General features: G+C 40.5%; 1 protein-coding gene and 1 pseudogene across 1 annotated transcript in view; both read left to right on the plus strand.

The window, feature by feature from the left end:
• Nucleotides 1-16173, plus strand: part of AVEN (apoptosis and caspase activation inhibitor) — a 123944-nt gene that overhangs the window by 80354 nt on the left and 27417 nt on the right. The window lies entirely within an intron of this gene.
• LOC102442540 lies at nt 5909-6187 on the plus strand (annotated as a pseudogene).

Here is a 16173-nt window from a genome sequence, read left to right on the forward strand (position 1 = left end):
ATACAGTAGCCAGAAGGGGAAACTGCGATGCTCATTGATGGATGAATGGATAAACCATCTGTGGCACATACCAGTACATACAATAGATTATTATTCAGCTTTAAAAGGAAGCAAATCCTGTCACATACTGCAGCATGGATGAACCTTGAGGACATTATGCTAATTGAAATAAGCCAGTCACAATAAGCACTCGTACTGTACAATTGCATGTATGTGAGGTTCCTAGAGTAGTCAAATTCAGGGAGACGGAAAGTAGAGTGGTGGTTGCCAGGGGCTGGGGTGGGGGCGAGGGTTTTGTTTAATGGTACAGAGTTCTAGTGTGTGAAGATGAAAAAGTTCTGGAGGTGGATGGTGGTGGTGGTGGTGGTTGTAGTACACTGTGAATGTACTTAATGCTATTGGACTATACAATAAAAATGATTAAAGTGGTATATTTTGTATGTTTTATTTACCACAAATATTTTTAAAAATTGATTTGTAAAGTATAGATGAAGGCATAGTCTTTTATCTGTTGGTTGCAAATATTTCCCCTACATGTCACTTGTCTTTTGACTTCATAGTTTTGGGCTGTACAGACACTTTACATTTTATGGAGTTACATGAGTTTTGTATTGTGTTTATAAATGTGTTCCTCACCCCTAAGATTATGAAATGTAAGATTTACCCATGTTTTCTTCTAGCACTGTTATATTTTTGTTTATTTGTGTCTTTGCTCCATATTGAGTTTATTTGGGGTTGTCAATCTTGTGGTGTAGGACAGTGCGGCAGGGGCATTTCTTGTTTTATTATTTGAGGACTTTAGGGACACAGCCTTCGCTCTCTGTTTGATTCTTATGAACTGCTGAATTTTAACTTGTGTACGGTTGTTGGGATGGAGGTGAGGGGAATCTGCCTCCCAGGCAACTACTTGACAAATTATGAGGACTTTTCTAACATGCTGGCCTAAACAAGATCACATTTCCTTCCTTCTTGATGAGCAAATATTCTTTTTCAATGTGTGAAAAACATGGAACCAGGGGATTGACAATGGCCCTTAAGAAACAAACATGTCACCTAAAAAGCACAATCCAGTTTGGAAGCAAAATAACTGACCTTGGTACCCCAGGCTTTCCTCTGAGGTACCCCTTAAAATTCCCAGAGCGTGTCATTCCAACCGGCCTTGGGTGGCTGTCCTGGGGACAGAGTAGCCTCTGAGCACAGAGGAAAGCGGCAGCCTGTAGTTCCATCATTTGAAGTCTCAGTCTGTGCTTGGTGGGTGTCAGCAGAGAACTGGAGTTGGGTGAGCAGGGGCACATCCCAGTGATATCGGAATATCGGAACGCTAGGCCAGTGGTGGCCCAGATGCCACGTTGAGCAGACATTCCAAGTCCATAACCAATTTTTCTTTCATTTATGGGTTGGTGGAAAAAGCTAGGGACCATTGGACCATCACCTAGAAGAACTTGGTCCTTATTCCTGCTCTACCACTAATTAGTTGTTTGACATTGGACAGTCAGTCACCCACCTTGGGCCTCATTTTTTAAGTCTGTAAAATGAAGCAGTTGAATCTGATAATCGCCAAAGCCCCTCAAGTACCTCTAATAGTCTGTGTAATGTGTCGGCACAGAGGGCTTACCCTTACACGATTTATATATGTTTTTGAAATACAGTTAGAGGGACAGCACTCTGACTCATTCGTCTCACCACTTCTTCCTTCTTTCTGGCCCTGACCCAGGGAATATAGGAAAGGGAGGAGAGCTATCTCAGGGGCACGGCTGAGGGAGAAACGATGAGCTACTCACTGCTAATTATTAGTTGACTGATATTGCCATTTATGAAATTGAACAATTAGGAGTTAGAAAGAGAATTTGATTTAAACTTGTAGCCTATTGTGGTTGAAGAGAAAGATGACACCAAAATGATATTTTAATTGACTTATCTGGCTATGCAACCTGATTTTCCCTGTTTTAATTTTTTTAAAAATTGTTTTTCTGAAACTGTCCACTTTCCCACACTAGAGTTAAAATCTCAGACATTGAGAACATTCAGACACAATGTAGCTTTGTGGGAGAGTTGACCTCTAGATCCCAGAGGGTTTCAAGGATTGATTTCCATAGAGCAATTACAATTGCATGGTCCTAGAAAAGGGCTTAGAGAGAAGGCCAAGGGGGTGGGATGGGGGAAGAAGGTTCTTAAACACAGGCATAGATGCTAGAACAAGAACACATGCAGTAACTGTGGCCTTGGCATTCTCACCGTGAGTTTCAGCAGAATTGCTGGCAATTCGATTCTCTATTCTGTGTGCTTCTTTTGTAAAAACAACCAAACAAATACTATCGTTTGAGGATTTTCAGCTTTATAACCTAAAAGGATGAGTTGATTTGCACTCTGGGAACACTCTTTTGGAGAGAGGCATTACCAAAGAAACAGTTTCTCTACAAGTTAGAAATCTTACTAAATTTTGTACTGTAGCTTGCAGTTTAACAATAGAAAAGTCTTTTACTGAAGCAAGTAAATACAAACACTTTTGAATTACTGTTGTATTTTCAAGAGGGAACCATTTCACTAGATGAATGACATGAATTCCACACAGTAGCAGAGTGGGGCTCCCCCAGCTGTTTCTAGTTCTGATATTACATGTTGGCTGGATCAGTGGGACAAATTGCAACCTGGGTGATGTGAACAGTCCATATACATTTGAAAAGTCACCTGTCTTATTATGTGACCCTCTTTGCTGTGTTTTCTGGGCAGGGATGAGAAAAGATCAATTTTTACTGCTGTTGCCCCCTTAGTGGCCCCCAAAACTATCTGTGGAATGAAGTACAGGCTCCTTATTTAGGCATTTTACCTCTTGCTACCTGGACCTGGTTCTCACCTACCTTTCCAATATATCATTCTTAGAGTCAATGCTTTCATCAAATTGGACTCCTTCCTCTTATCATTCTTGTCTGTCTCTGTCTTCTAACATGATAGCATTTCTTCCCTTGACTTAGCACGGCCTACTCTTCTTCATATCTTCTATCCAGGACCATTTCAAAAACCGTTTTTTAAAATACCATGAAACCTTCTCTTAAGCCCCCTAGAACTTCTGAACCATTGCACTTTCTATGTCTTTTTGTGTTGCCATATCTTTGCCCTGTTTCATAGCTATTTCTGTGTATTATGGATTGAATTACAGTTAGAGGGGACAGCACTCCGACTCATTCATCTCACCACTTCTTCCTTCTTTCTAGCCCTAACCCAGGGAATATGGGAAAGGGAGGAGAGCTATCTCAGAACTATCTGAGGGAGAAATGATGAGCTACTCACTGCTAATTATGTTTAAGCTTTAACCCTCAGTATTTGTGAATATGACCTTATTTGGAAATAAGGTCTTTGCCAGTATAATTAAGTTCAAATGAGGTCATGCCAGCTTAGGGTGGGCTCTAATGCAGTGACAGGTGTCCTTAAAAAAAGAGGGAGATTTGGACATAGAGACACAGAGGAGAGAGACAGAGGAGGAAGAAGGCCATGTGACCAAGAGGCAGCGATTGGAGTGATGCAGCGACATGGGAAGGAGCACCAGAAGCTAGGAAGAGGCAAGAGGGATGCTCTACCAGAGCCTCTTGAGGGGCAGGGCCTACACCTTAATATCAGACCTTTAGCCTCCAGAACTGCAGGAGGATGCATTTCCGTTGTGTGGGCTCCCCTAAGTCTGTGGTACTTTGTTAGGGCAGCTCTAGGAAACCAATATAGTATGTTTGTCCAATCTTTACTGCTGCCCTGCCCACATTATGCTGAAAATTGATTAAGTTTGGGCTTTGATTTACTCATCATCTCCTCAGCATTGACAGATTACTTCAGCTATTTTTAAAACAAATTCATGTCTTTGAGGTATAATTTATGTGCAGTAACATTTACCCTTTTTAGGCAATATCAAGACAGGACATTTCCATCAACCCCAAGAGTTTCCATGTGTCCCATTGCAATTCCCTCTCACTACCCCAGCCCCTGGCAACCACTGATTGGCGGGTTTTGTCATTTTCATAGAATGTAGCCTTTTGTGTTTGACTTCTTTCACATTGCATAATGCATTTGAGGTGCATCTATATTGTTGCATGTATTCGTATGTTTCTTTTTATTGCTCATTCAACTAATTTTTATTGAGTGTTGTTATGCACTTGCTATCCTGCTGATGCTCTGCAGATGCAGTAATGAATACCCACCTTCTTGGAGTATATGGGTCAGACAGGTACAAAACAAAAGAATGAAGAATATCACAAGTGCTTTAATGGCAAAAGTGCAGTGTATTATGGGAGCACAGGGCAGAAACATTTCGCTTAGATTTGAAGGACCATGGACCATGGAAGGATTCCCAGAGTAACTGATGTTGAACTTGAGACCTGAGGATGAGTGTTTACAATCCAAGCAGGTGATGGGAGAAACAAATGCAAGCTTGTCACAGCTCATGAGAATTGATTGTTAAAAATTTAGGAATTTTTCAAGCTGATTGTTAAACCATTGCTAGCTTGAAATTGGCTGTGGTAGGAGTATTTACACCATGGATGTTGTTGAGCACATCAAATCAGGACTCTCCCCGGCCCTGACAGTTTTCCTGTATACCATACTGGATGGACAAACAGGGGAGATAGTTAACAATGAAAGCAAGAAAGAGCATGGTGTTTTTGAAGAACTAAAACAAATTCAGTAGATACGAAACATAAAATGTTGAGGGGGAGAATTGAGGGCCAGAGAATTAGCTAGGGACCAGATGTATTGGGGAATGCAAGCTATGTTAATAAGCCATAATGTCCTTTTCTGCTTATTTTAATATGTCAGGTAATTTTTGATTGCATGTCAGAAATTGTGAATTTTTCCTTCTTGGGTATTGCACACTCTTGTAGTCCTATAAATCTTAGGTAGTTTTATTCTAGGATGCAGTTTTACCTGGAAACAGTTTGATCCTTTTGGGTCTTGCTTTTAAGATTCCTTGGGTGGGACCAGAGCAATGTTTAGCATCAAGTTAATTATTCTAACTACTGCAGCAAGACCCATTTGAATATTCTTTCTGATACCCCATGAGTTATAAGGTTTTCTAGTCTGACTGGTAGGAACAGCACTATTCCTGGCCCTGTTTCAAGTACTCACATGGGTTCCTGTAGTCATTTTGGGTTCTTTTCTTGGTCTTGGGCAGTTCCTCACACTTTTGCAGTGATTAGAGTCTGCTGGATTCTTTAGGGGACCCTCTGTGATTGCCATAGTTCCCTCTCTTTGAAGCTCCCCTTTTCTGGAATTCTCTCTTGAAGACTGTTTACTTTGATTCCTGGGATTCTTAGTTCCATCTTCTCTTCGTGGGGAGTCTGCTGGACTGTGCCCAGTTTCCCCCAGATTTTTCTGTTGTTTCAGTTGGGAAGATAAGTTGGGTCCTCATGCTTCATCTTAGCTGGAAATAGATGTTAAACTTTATCTAAAATCAGTGAAGGGCTGTGTTTGAGCTTCGACCTATGAGGTCATGGTTCGATTCCTGGTCAGAGCACATGCCTGAGTTTGGCGTTTCCAGGCTCGATGCCCAGTAGGGGGCACACAGGAGACAGCCGATCAATGATTCTCATCATTGATGTTTCTATCTTTCCATCTCTCTTCCTCTGTGAAATCAATAAAAATATATGAAAAAAATAAAATCAGTGGAGGGCAATTGATGAGAGGTTTAAAATATGGGGTGACAGGATCAAATTTGCATTTGAATGTAATATAGAGAAGGGATTGTTCTGCTTACCTAGTGGACTTACTGGGGACCTGAGATAATAATATTAAAGGAAGGTATGCCAATTAGGACACTATCGCAATAATTCAGTTAAGAGAATGTGGTGACCGACACCAGGGAATCATCAATATGATTTGACAATAGTATATTCATGTAAGAAATATTTGTAAGGGCCCTTTTGGCTCTCTGAGCAGCACCATGGCGGTGGGCAAGAAAAAGTGCCTTATGAAAGGCGGCAAAAAGGGAGCCAAGAAGGAAGTGGTTGATCCATTTTCTAAGAAAGATTGGTGTGATGTGAAGGCACCAGCTCTGTTCTATACAAAAGATAGAAAAACACTAGTCACAAGAACTCAAGGAACCAAAATTGCATCTTACTCAGCAACTTTCAAGCACACAGTACAGCCCAGTATTATTAACTGTAGTTACCATGCTGTACATGAGATCCTTAGAACTTATTCTAACTGAAAGTTTCTGTCCTTGGACCTACATCTCCCCATTTTCCCAGCCGCTGGCAACCACCATTCTATTCTCTACTTTTATGTGTTTCTTATTTTAGATTCCACAGATAAGTGAGAGCATGCAGCATTTGTATTTTTCCCTGTTTGGCTTATTTCACTTGGCATAATGCCCTCCAGCTTCAAATTACAGGGTTTCCTTTTTTTTATAGTCCAGTGTGTGTGTGTGTGTGTGTGTATGTTATACATACATATATACATACATATATACAAGGGGTTGGCAAAAGTAGGTTTACAATTATAATACAAATAAATAATGTAGTAATTAATAAATAATACAAAAATTTAAACCTACTTTTGCCAACCCTGTATATGTATATATACATATATATAATACATATATATCACATTTTCTTTATCCATTTAAGGATGTTTAGGTTGTTTCCATACCTTGGCTATTGTGAATAAAGCTGCAATGAATCATGGGACTGCAGGTATCTTTTCAGATTCTGATTTCATTTCCTTTGGATATATACCCAAAGGTGGAATCCCTGGGTCATATGGTAGTTCTATATTTAATTTTTTGAGGAACTGCCATAGTGTTTTCCATAATGGCAGCACCAATTTATATTCCCACCAACAGTGCATACGGGTTGCCTTTTTTCCTCGTCCTCACCAGCATATTTATCTCTTGCCTTTTGATAATAGCCATCCTATAGGTGTGAGGTGGTTTCTTTGTGGTTTTGATTGGCCACTTCCCTGATGATTGATGATGATGAGCACTTTTTCATGTACCCATTGGCCATTTGTATGTCTTCTTTGGGAAAATGTCTATTCGGGTTCTTTGCCCATTATTAATGGAATTATTTGCTTTTTTTTTTTTTTGCTATTGATTTGTATGGGTTCATCATATATTTTGAATATTAACCCCTTATCAGATATGGTTTACAAAACTTCTTCCAGTTTTGTAGGTTGCCTTTTCAATTTATTGGTGATTTCCTTTGTTCTGCAGAAGCTCTTTAGTTTAAGTAATCCCACTTGTTTAATTTAGTTTTTATTGCCCATGCTTTTGATATTTTATACAAGAAGTTATTGCCAAGACCAATGTTAAAGAGTTTTTTTTCCTATGTTTTCTTTTATGAGCTTTATGGTTTCTGGTGTTACATTTAAATCTCCATCCATTTCAAGTTAATTTTGTGAGTGGTGTAAGATAGGGGTGCAGTTTCATTCTTCTGCTTGTGGCTATCCAGTGTCACCAACATCATTTATTGAGAAGACTATTCTTTCCCCATTGTGTGTTCTTGGTGCTCTTGTCAAAAATCAGTTGGCTCTAGGACTTTTTCCCTTTTTACTGATCATGTTCATAGTTCATTGGTTCATAAATTTGTGCCATCCACTTGCCTTGAATGGAGGTAATTGTTAGAATATTGTAATTTCAAGGTCCATCCTTAGTTTCTTTTAATAATTCTTCAGTTTTGAGAGCAATTCAAGATCATTGTATCTTCCCCTTCCCACATGTTCTTATTGAGGTCCTTGATTTACCAGACAGTTCTGATTGCAAATATAATTCTGTATTTTATGTTTCTGTTGTATACTTTTAGCAAGCTTCATGAAAATAACATTTAATATTTTTCTTATTTCTTTATCCCATACCCCCTTTATGTCACACAGATCACTTATATTAGTTTGCTGATTTATTCTTTGATTTGTATATCATTCATTTGCTTATCGATTCTTGCATGCATAGGTTTAAGTAATATTCATACAATAAATGCACGTTTACTAACTGCCTACTGTGTGCCAGAAACTGCACTAGTCCCAGGAGTATGTGATGATGAAAAGAATGGGCTCTGACAGTTTAAAAAAACTTGAGATGATTGCTTTAGTGAAGGTGTATGTGAAATGCAGAAATGATCTGGGCTTTGTGTGGAGCAAAGTGGCAAGGATCCCGCACAAAGATCAGATAACTGTGTACCTCAGTCTCAAGGAAGTAGAAAAACTTCGCAGCATCAGGGAACAAAAGCCGAGGCACTACTAGTATATCAGTGATCCATCACTGCCACCAGAGGAAGATCAGTGTGGCCTACAGGGAACGGGCCTCGGACTGACACCTTGTGGCAAATTGGTTCTGTAAGTTTGGCATTTCACAACACTGGGTTTGTAGCTACCTTGCCATGCCCCTGCCCCATTGATGGAGAGCATATCTCTTTGCACATCCTTTTCACAGCCAGACTTTGTGCCATGTTCTCACTCCCCACCCTTCCCAGTCAAATTGTACGTCAGATTTTCTACATGTGTAGTTATACTTGTGGCTCTGATGTACTACAACCTGAATTAAGTATCCCCCACCGTGCCCCCCTGCCACACACATACACACAGTGCTCCCATAAGACATTTTGTCTGTCATTATATGTTCTGCAATTGCTTATTTATGTAACTGTGAACTCATCGAGGGCAACAGTGGTCTATATAATTTTACACTTGATCTTGGCTAAAAGGCCAAGAAGTGATGCCTATATAATTCTATACTTTCAGCACTAATTAAGGTTTTATCTTAGTGAATTTTGTTAAATGAATAAACAAGAATCTTTATAGTTTTACAGTTTTCTTCATATAGGTTGCAACATTTCTTAAGTTTTTGTTGCTGCCATGAAGGGGTTCTTTGCCCCACCCCAACCATTGTCTATTTATTGATAGTATGTGGAAAAGTTATTGACTTTTTTTTTTTCATTTATCTGTAATCAGCCTCCACCTGAATTTCTCTAGTGTTTCAAGTAGATACTCTTGGCTGGTATTATATTCTTGATATTATAGCTTGAGAAGAAGCAGTTGGAAATGACTGAGATATAATAAAAAATTATTCTCTACTTTAAAAAATGCTTTCTTTTTATTTATTTATTCTTTATTTTTTAATTAAATCTTTATTGTTCAGATTATTACATTTGTTCCTCTTTTTTCCCACCATAACTCCCCTCCTTCCAGCTCCCACCCCACCCTCCGCCCTCACTCCCCTCCCACTGTCCTCATCCATAGGTGCACGATTTTTGTCCAGTCTCTTCTCGCATCTCCCACACCCCTTCCCCCCCAAGAATAGTCAGTCCATTCCCTTTCTATGTCCCTGATTCTATTATAATCAACAGTTCATTCTGTTCCTCAGATTATTTATTCACTTGATTCTTAGATTCATTTGTTGATAGATGCATATTTGTTGTTCATAATTTGTATCTTTACCTTTTTCTTCTTCTTCCTCTTCTTAAAGGATACCTTTCAGCATTTCATATAATACTGGTTTGGTGGTGATGAACTCCTTTAGCTTTTCCTTATCTGTGAAGCTCTTTATCTGACCTTCAATTCTGAATGATAGTTTTGCTGGATAAAGTAATCTTAGTTGTAGGTTCTTGGCATGCATCACTTTGAATATTTCTTGCCATTCCCTTCTGGCTTGCAAAGTTTCTGTTGAGAAATCAGCTGACAGTCGTATGGGTACTCCCTTATAGGTAACTGAGTTTCTTTCTCTTGCTGCTTTTAAGATTCTCTCTTTGTCTTTTGCTCTTGGCATTTTAATTATGATGTGTCTTGGTGTGGTCCTCTTTGGATTCCTTTTGTTTGGGGTTCTCTGCGCTTCCTGGACCTGTAAGTCTATTTCTTTCACCAGGTGGGGGAAGTTTTCTGTCATTATTTCTTCAAATAGGTTTTCAATATCTTGCTCTCTCTCATCTTCTGGCACCCCTATAATTCTGATGTTGGTACGTTTGAAGCTGTCCCAGAGGCTCCTTACACTATCTTCGTATTTTTGGATTCTTTTTTCATTTTGCTTTTCCGGTTGGGTGTTTTTTGCTTCTTCGTATTTCAAATCTTTGACTTGATTCTTGCGCTCCTCTGGTCTGCTGTTGGGTGTCTGTATAATATTCTTTATTTCAGTCCGTGTATGCTTAATTTCTAGTTGGTTCTTTATCACAGCATTGAGGGTCTCATTAGATTTCTTGTAGATCTCAATAAGTTTATCGGCGGCTTCTAGACAGTTCTTGAGAGACCTTAAAAGTGTGGTTCTGAACTCAATATCCTCCCTTGATAGTTTTGTCCTGTTTCTTTGTCTCCGCATTTTTTACGCTTTCTTGGTGCACCCCCTAGTGGTCTTTGTGCGCAGTCTTGTTGTAGTTAAGCCTTGATTGTTGTAGTTAATACTAGAGGGATTTGACCTCCAGGCCGACTGGCTGTGAGAATCAGCTGTGTCTGCAGTGGGAAAACTTCTGTCCTCTGGAGAGGTGCTAATCTAGCCTTTGCCTGAGGCTATCTGGCAAATGGCTCTGCGCAGGGCTTGGGTGGGGCGGGTCGCACGGGATCAACAGGGCAGGGGGAGGGAGCAGTTATGGCTGCTCTCAGTCCTGTTCCCAGAGGCTCTGCTTCTCAGAATCCCAGCAACCGCTGCAAACCTCGGAGAGAAAGCTGCCCTCACGTTCCGACCGATGCCAGACAATCCCGCTTCTCCCGTTTGAGTCTGAGTCCCTAGAGACTCGCCCAGATCTGGAGCTCAGAGTCTGAGACTCCCTCCCGATTGAAAACGACAACCACGCCCTCAGCCACCAGCCCGCTCCATGCGCACCTCCGTACCTTTGTATTTTCCACACTGCGCCTCCTATGAGCCTTGGTATGCTGTTCTCTTTCCTTCTAGTTGAAGAATCTCTCCTCAGCCAGCCTTCCTGTGGTTCTGGGTGATGTCCGTTCCGTCTTTTAGTTGTATTTTTGAAGTGGTTGTTCGAGGCAGCAAACTCCGGTGTTTACCTATGCCGCCATCTTGGTTTCCAAAAAATGCTTTCTTATTAAAGGAAAGTTAGATATGTTGTTTCAGAAGATATTTTAGTTTTCCTATGTATTAAATCAATTAAGTATTATCTAAATAAGAAGTAAACTAAATTTAGATTTGGTTACCAAATTCAGATTTGATTCCCCCTCACCCAGCCCCAGCAAACCTGAGCCAAATGATTAAGTACCATTAAAATATATAGTTGTGAGGTAAATTTGCTTTTATTGATATTAATGAGTTATACAGCTGACCAAGGTGAACATGAGGTTGATTTGGTCATTGGAACATCTGATACATTGATGGGTGTGAATTTTGAGATTGTCTTTTCTCTTTTACTCCATAATAATTTTTTGTGATGATAAATTATATACTGTTATTTGGTGTAGAATTATTTCTAAGTAAAAGAAATTTAATATTTAGTATTTATATGTTTTTCTTTTTTTTAGTATGATAGAAGAGCAATTTATAATGGGATTTTTTAAAACATCAAGTTCTGAAAAGTACTTTGAATGCCTTACAACAATGGCAGTTCTTTCTGTGGTCCTCATAATTTAGGCTAATAGTTGATGTTTGGTCTTTGAAGGCAATGAGTTACTCAGGTAGAGTTTCTAACCTTAATCTTTTTATTCATTCTCATTCAAAATTACAGTAGAAATTTATTATTGTAAAAAGCAAATGTGAGCTTTCAAACAGTCAATCACAATACGTGGCTATCACTCTTTGCATTTCATTTAATCCTGTGGTCCAATGGCAAAAGGTTTTTTCCTTTGCTATGATATGCTTACAGTATTGGTACAGGCAACTCAATCTGAGTCTGAGACGAATTAAGTGACATTTTTGGGGGAGAGCCTTGGCGTGACTTGGTTTGGGGGGCATAATACATCTCAGGATGGAGCAGCGTCACAATTTCTACTTACTGTTTGTTTGGTGATTATGTTAACAACAACTAAATATTACTAAACATTTGCTACCCGTCAGTGACTGTGTTAAAACAATTGTATGTGCATAGCTCATTTAATCCTCATAATTCCACAAGGCTAGGTTCTATTCTTATTATTCCCATTTGACAGAAAGTTCAAACAACTTCCTTTAAGACACACAGTTACTAAATACTGGGGCCAAGTTTCAAACTCAGATACTTGACTTATCAAAACAAATATCCCTAAAATAAAATCCCCAATTTTGTTCCAGTGGCTCACTTCACTTCTTTCCTCTCTTTTTCTTCTTTCTTTGAAAATTTTCTCTTTCCTTGAGGATCTGATTTGGTATCCTTCAGACTGGCCTCACTTTTTCCCTTGGCATCCCTGATCATATTTGAGAAAGCCCAGCCCTTCACCTTTCAAGGTGTCATTGACTATTCAGTGACATAGTATAGTGTCATTGAATCTGTCAGGTAAACCTTTGCTGTTTCTTGGAAACATTATGAGTAAGTGGATATTAAAGTCTTAAATGTATACTCTGTGAATTTCCTTTTATATCCAGCTACTGTATTCCTTGTCAGCAGTGTTAACATTATGTGATCATTGGATCTGACACTCTAAACTCAGAAAAGACTTTTACATGTAACCAGTTACCTGGTTCTAATAACAGTGTCCATGAAGGACCTCTCAGACTGAAAGTTGACTCTGGTCCCTGTGGATCTTGCTGGGGATGGGTTGCATGAGCAGTTAAGAGTAAGCTCTGGAAAACTGTGGTACATCTACACAATGGAATACTACGCTGCTGTAAAAAAGAAGGAATTCTTACCATTTGTATCAGCATAGATGGAACTGGAGAGCATTATGCTAAGCGAAATAAGCCAGTCAGAGAAAGATAAATATCACATGATCTCACTCATTTGTGGAATATAATGAACAACATAAACTGATGAACAAAAATAGATACAGAGACAGAGAAGCATTGAACAGACTGTCCAACCTATGAGGGAAGGTGGAGCAGTGAGGGGTAAGAGATCAACCGAAGGACTCGTATGCATGTATATGAGCATAACCAATGGATATAGACAGTAGGAGGGTGAGGGCATGTGCTGGGGGGAGGGAGCAGCCAGAAGAGGTCAATGGGGGAAAAAGGAGACTCATGTAATACTTTAAACAATAAAGAATTTAATTAAAAAGAAAGAATATTCACAGTGGGGTTGGTAAAATAAGTAATAGCACATAGTACATATACTGAACTAATATTCGGTTTATTCCATTTCAGAAATAATTACATTGGAAATGTTCAAGGATTTATAAAGTGATTAAAGTGAGTTATTAAACTATATAAAAAAGACTGGGCTTTGGTTCAGTCTTGAGTCAGAGCAAACATGTCATCATGGATCTTGCTTGTGCAAATCATGTGGCCTTTCGTGACATGCATAATTGATAGTCTTTATTGAGTGGAGCTGCCTCAAAACGTTAGGAAGTCTCAATCTCCCCTTTACATTGGTGGCCTTCTGCGTAATGCTGGTCTCTGCCGTTTTATTTGGTATCAATTCTAAGGCTTTTCCCCTTCACATAGATGGCTAGTACATATTTTGTTGTAGCTTATGACTTTTCACTGCACTATGAAGCCAGTCTACTATGGTCTTCATGTTAATGATTCACAGGTTATCAAAAAAGTTAAAGTTGGAAATAATAAAATATATGTAAACAGCATAATCCAATCTTTTTCTAGAGACAGTAAATTACCTTGAAATACTTTACAGCTATAGAATTATGCGCTTTTGAAATGTCACAACTGTTAAAAGAAAGTATTTCTCATTTGGCAGGAGATGGCCCTCTCCAGAAAAGAAGCCAAAGGAAAGCAATGCCAGAATTTATTCTATTTAAACAGTTTTAAATATATATTGGATTTAGAAACATTGACATTTCAAATAGCTATTTTTTCTTCATTTTCCACCAGAATAGCGAAAACCTTAGTATCTTCTCTTAAAAAGGGGTGATACAATTTGAAATTTTATTTTGTAACAAAATTCCACTTTATAATTCAACTAGAGGTCCTGTGCACGAAATTCATGCACTCGGGGGGGAGGGGGTGGTCCCCCAGCCTGGCTTGTGCCCTCTCACAGGGTGGGAGCCCCGTGATCGATTGCCCCAAAGAGGTAGCCCCGCCCACCCATCCAGGGCTCCTTGATGATTGCCCCAAAGAGGTAGGCTGGAGCTGGGGGTCCTACCTCCGTGCCAAGCTGTGGGACCCCCAGGCCTTGCCATGCAGAGCCGCCGGGCCCCGCCTTCGTGCCGCACATGCAGCGTCAAGTCCCCGCCCGCCTGCTCGCGCCTCACTGTGCACGCAGCCCCGCCCACCCATGCATGCTGCTGCACACACAGCCTCCTTGTGATGGATTATGACGGCATGAGGGCATCATGGCATGAGGGGGTGATGACCATTTGCATATTAGCTCTTTATTATATAGGAGGATTATAATTCTGATTTAAAGGCAATTTTAGCAATATTACATCTTCACAATTACAGCTATAAATACATAAGGTTAATATGTATCATTCACTAAAAATTATTTGTGAACACAAAAGAATGCTTAGTATAGTTTATTGGAAACAGGAAGGTGGAATAGCAGGGAGTTTAGGTTCCCCTCCGTTCGTGCTGGAAGCCCTGGATCAGAGGAGGAAAAGGAGACTGTCCATATGCCATATTCAGCAGAGGCAACGAATGGACCAAACTTGTAGACATCAGGTTGTATGTGTATTGGGACGGGGACCTGTGTACAGTGGCTGCTCCCTTTCTTTTCCTTCAGCATGTGAACTCTGCAGCAGGGACAAGAGTCCTGCCGCTCCATACACCCCACCAAGCAGTCTGCCCAGAGCATGGGCTGAAGAACCTCAGATGTCTTATAATTCCCCCTTTAGAAATCTCAATTTAATTATGCACCAATTTTTGAACTTTCCTAGAACAGGATTTTCCTATATTTACCCTGGACACAAATCTACTTTTCTTTGCATCCATTTCTGAATTACCAAGATGGGAAAATGGCTTGGAAAGTAACTTGTCATCTCTTCTACTTGCTACCCCATTTCCTTAGAAAACCAAATGGGTTCAAAACTGGATACAAGTACACAACCATTTCCCTGGGTGACCATGATCTAATCTCTTCTCACCTGAAAAAGCCTGTCAGTTATCATCCTGGATTTTATATTATGTCATTATTGAGGTGCATATTATCAATCATTTCACCTTTTAAAAAACTTTATTACAATTTAAGCTTATACTAATCCTATCTAATAATAGAGAAACATGGTAATTAACCATAACTTCAATACCCTTCCCATTGGCTAATCAGGGCAATATGCAAATTAACTGCCAACCAAGATGGCGGCCGGCAGCCAGGTAGCTGAAGCGAACAGGAGGCTTGCTTGCTCCAGTGACGGAGGAAGCCAAGGTTCCCCGCCTGCTGCTGCTGGGCTCTGAGCTGCAGTATAAGAAACAATGTTGCAGATTGCTGCCTCGCACAACCACTTCAAAATTACAACTAAAAGACGGAACGGACATCATCCAGAACCACAGGAAGGCTGGCTGAGTGGAAATTCTACAACTAGAAGGAAAGAGAAAAGCATACCGAGACTCAGAGGAGGCGCAATGGGGAAGTAAAATACTAAGGTGCGGAGTGCATGCGGAGCAGGCTGGTGGCTGAGGGTGTGGTTGTCGTTTTCAATCGAGAGGGAGTCTCAGGCTCTGAGCTCCAGTTCTGGGCGAGTCTCTAGGGACCCAGGCTCATCCGGGAGAATCGGGACTGTCTGGCATCGGTCAGAACCCCAGGGCAGCTTTCTCTCCGAGGGGCTTGCAGCGATTACCTGGACACTGAGAAGCAGAGCCTCTGAGGGCAAGACTGAGAGCAGCCATAACTGCTAGCCCCGCCCTGTTGATCCCCTGGGACCCGGCCCGCCCAAGCCCTGCAGGGAGGCTTTTGCTGGATAGCCACAGGCAAAGGCTAGATTAGCACCTCCCTAGAGATCCAGGAGCCAGGAAGCCCAGAGGTCAGAGTGGGACCATCCAGTTTGCAGTTCCATGGAATCATAAAAGACACACTCAGGGGGCAGACTCAGTGAGCACCAAAGCCCCATTGAAGCAAGTCTTGCCCCAGAGGGGTGTTTCCAGCACAGAAGTTCTCCCACTGTAGACACAGCTGATTCTCACAGCCAATTGGCCTGGAGGTCAATTCCTCCCAGTGATAACTACAACAATCAAGGCTTAATTAC

This window comes from Myotis lucifugus, unplaced genomic scaffold (assembly GCF_000147115.1).
Source record: "Myotis lucifugus unplaced genomic scaffold, Myoluc2.0 scaffold_38, whole genome shotgun sequence".
NCBI classification, from domain to species: domain Eukaryota; kingdom Metazoa; phylum Chordata; class Mammalia; order Chiroptera; family Vespertilionidae; genus Myotis; species Myotis lucifugus.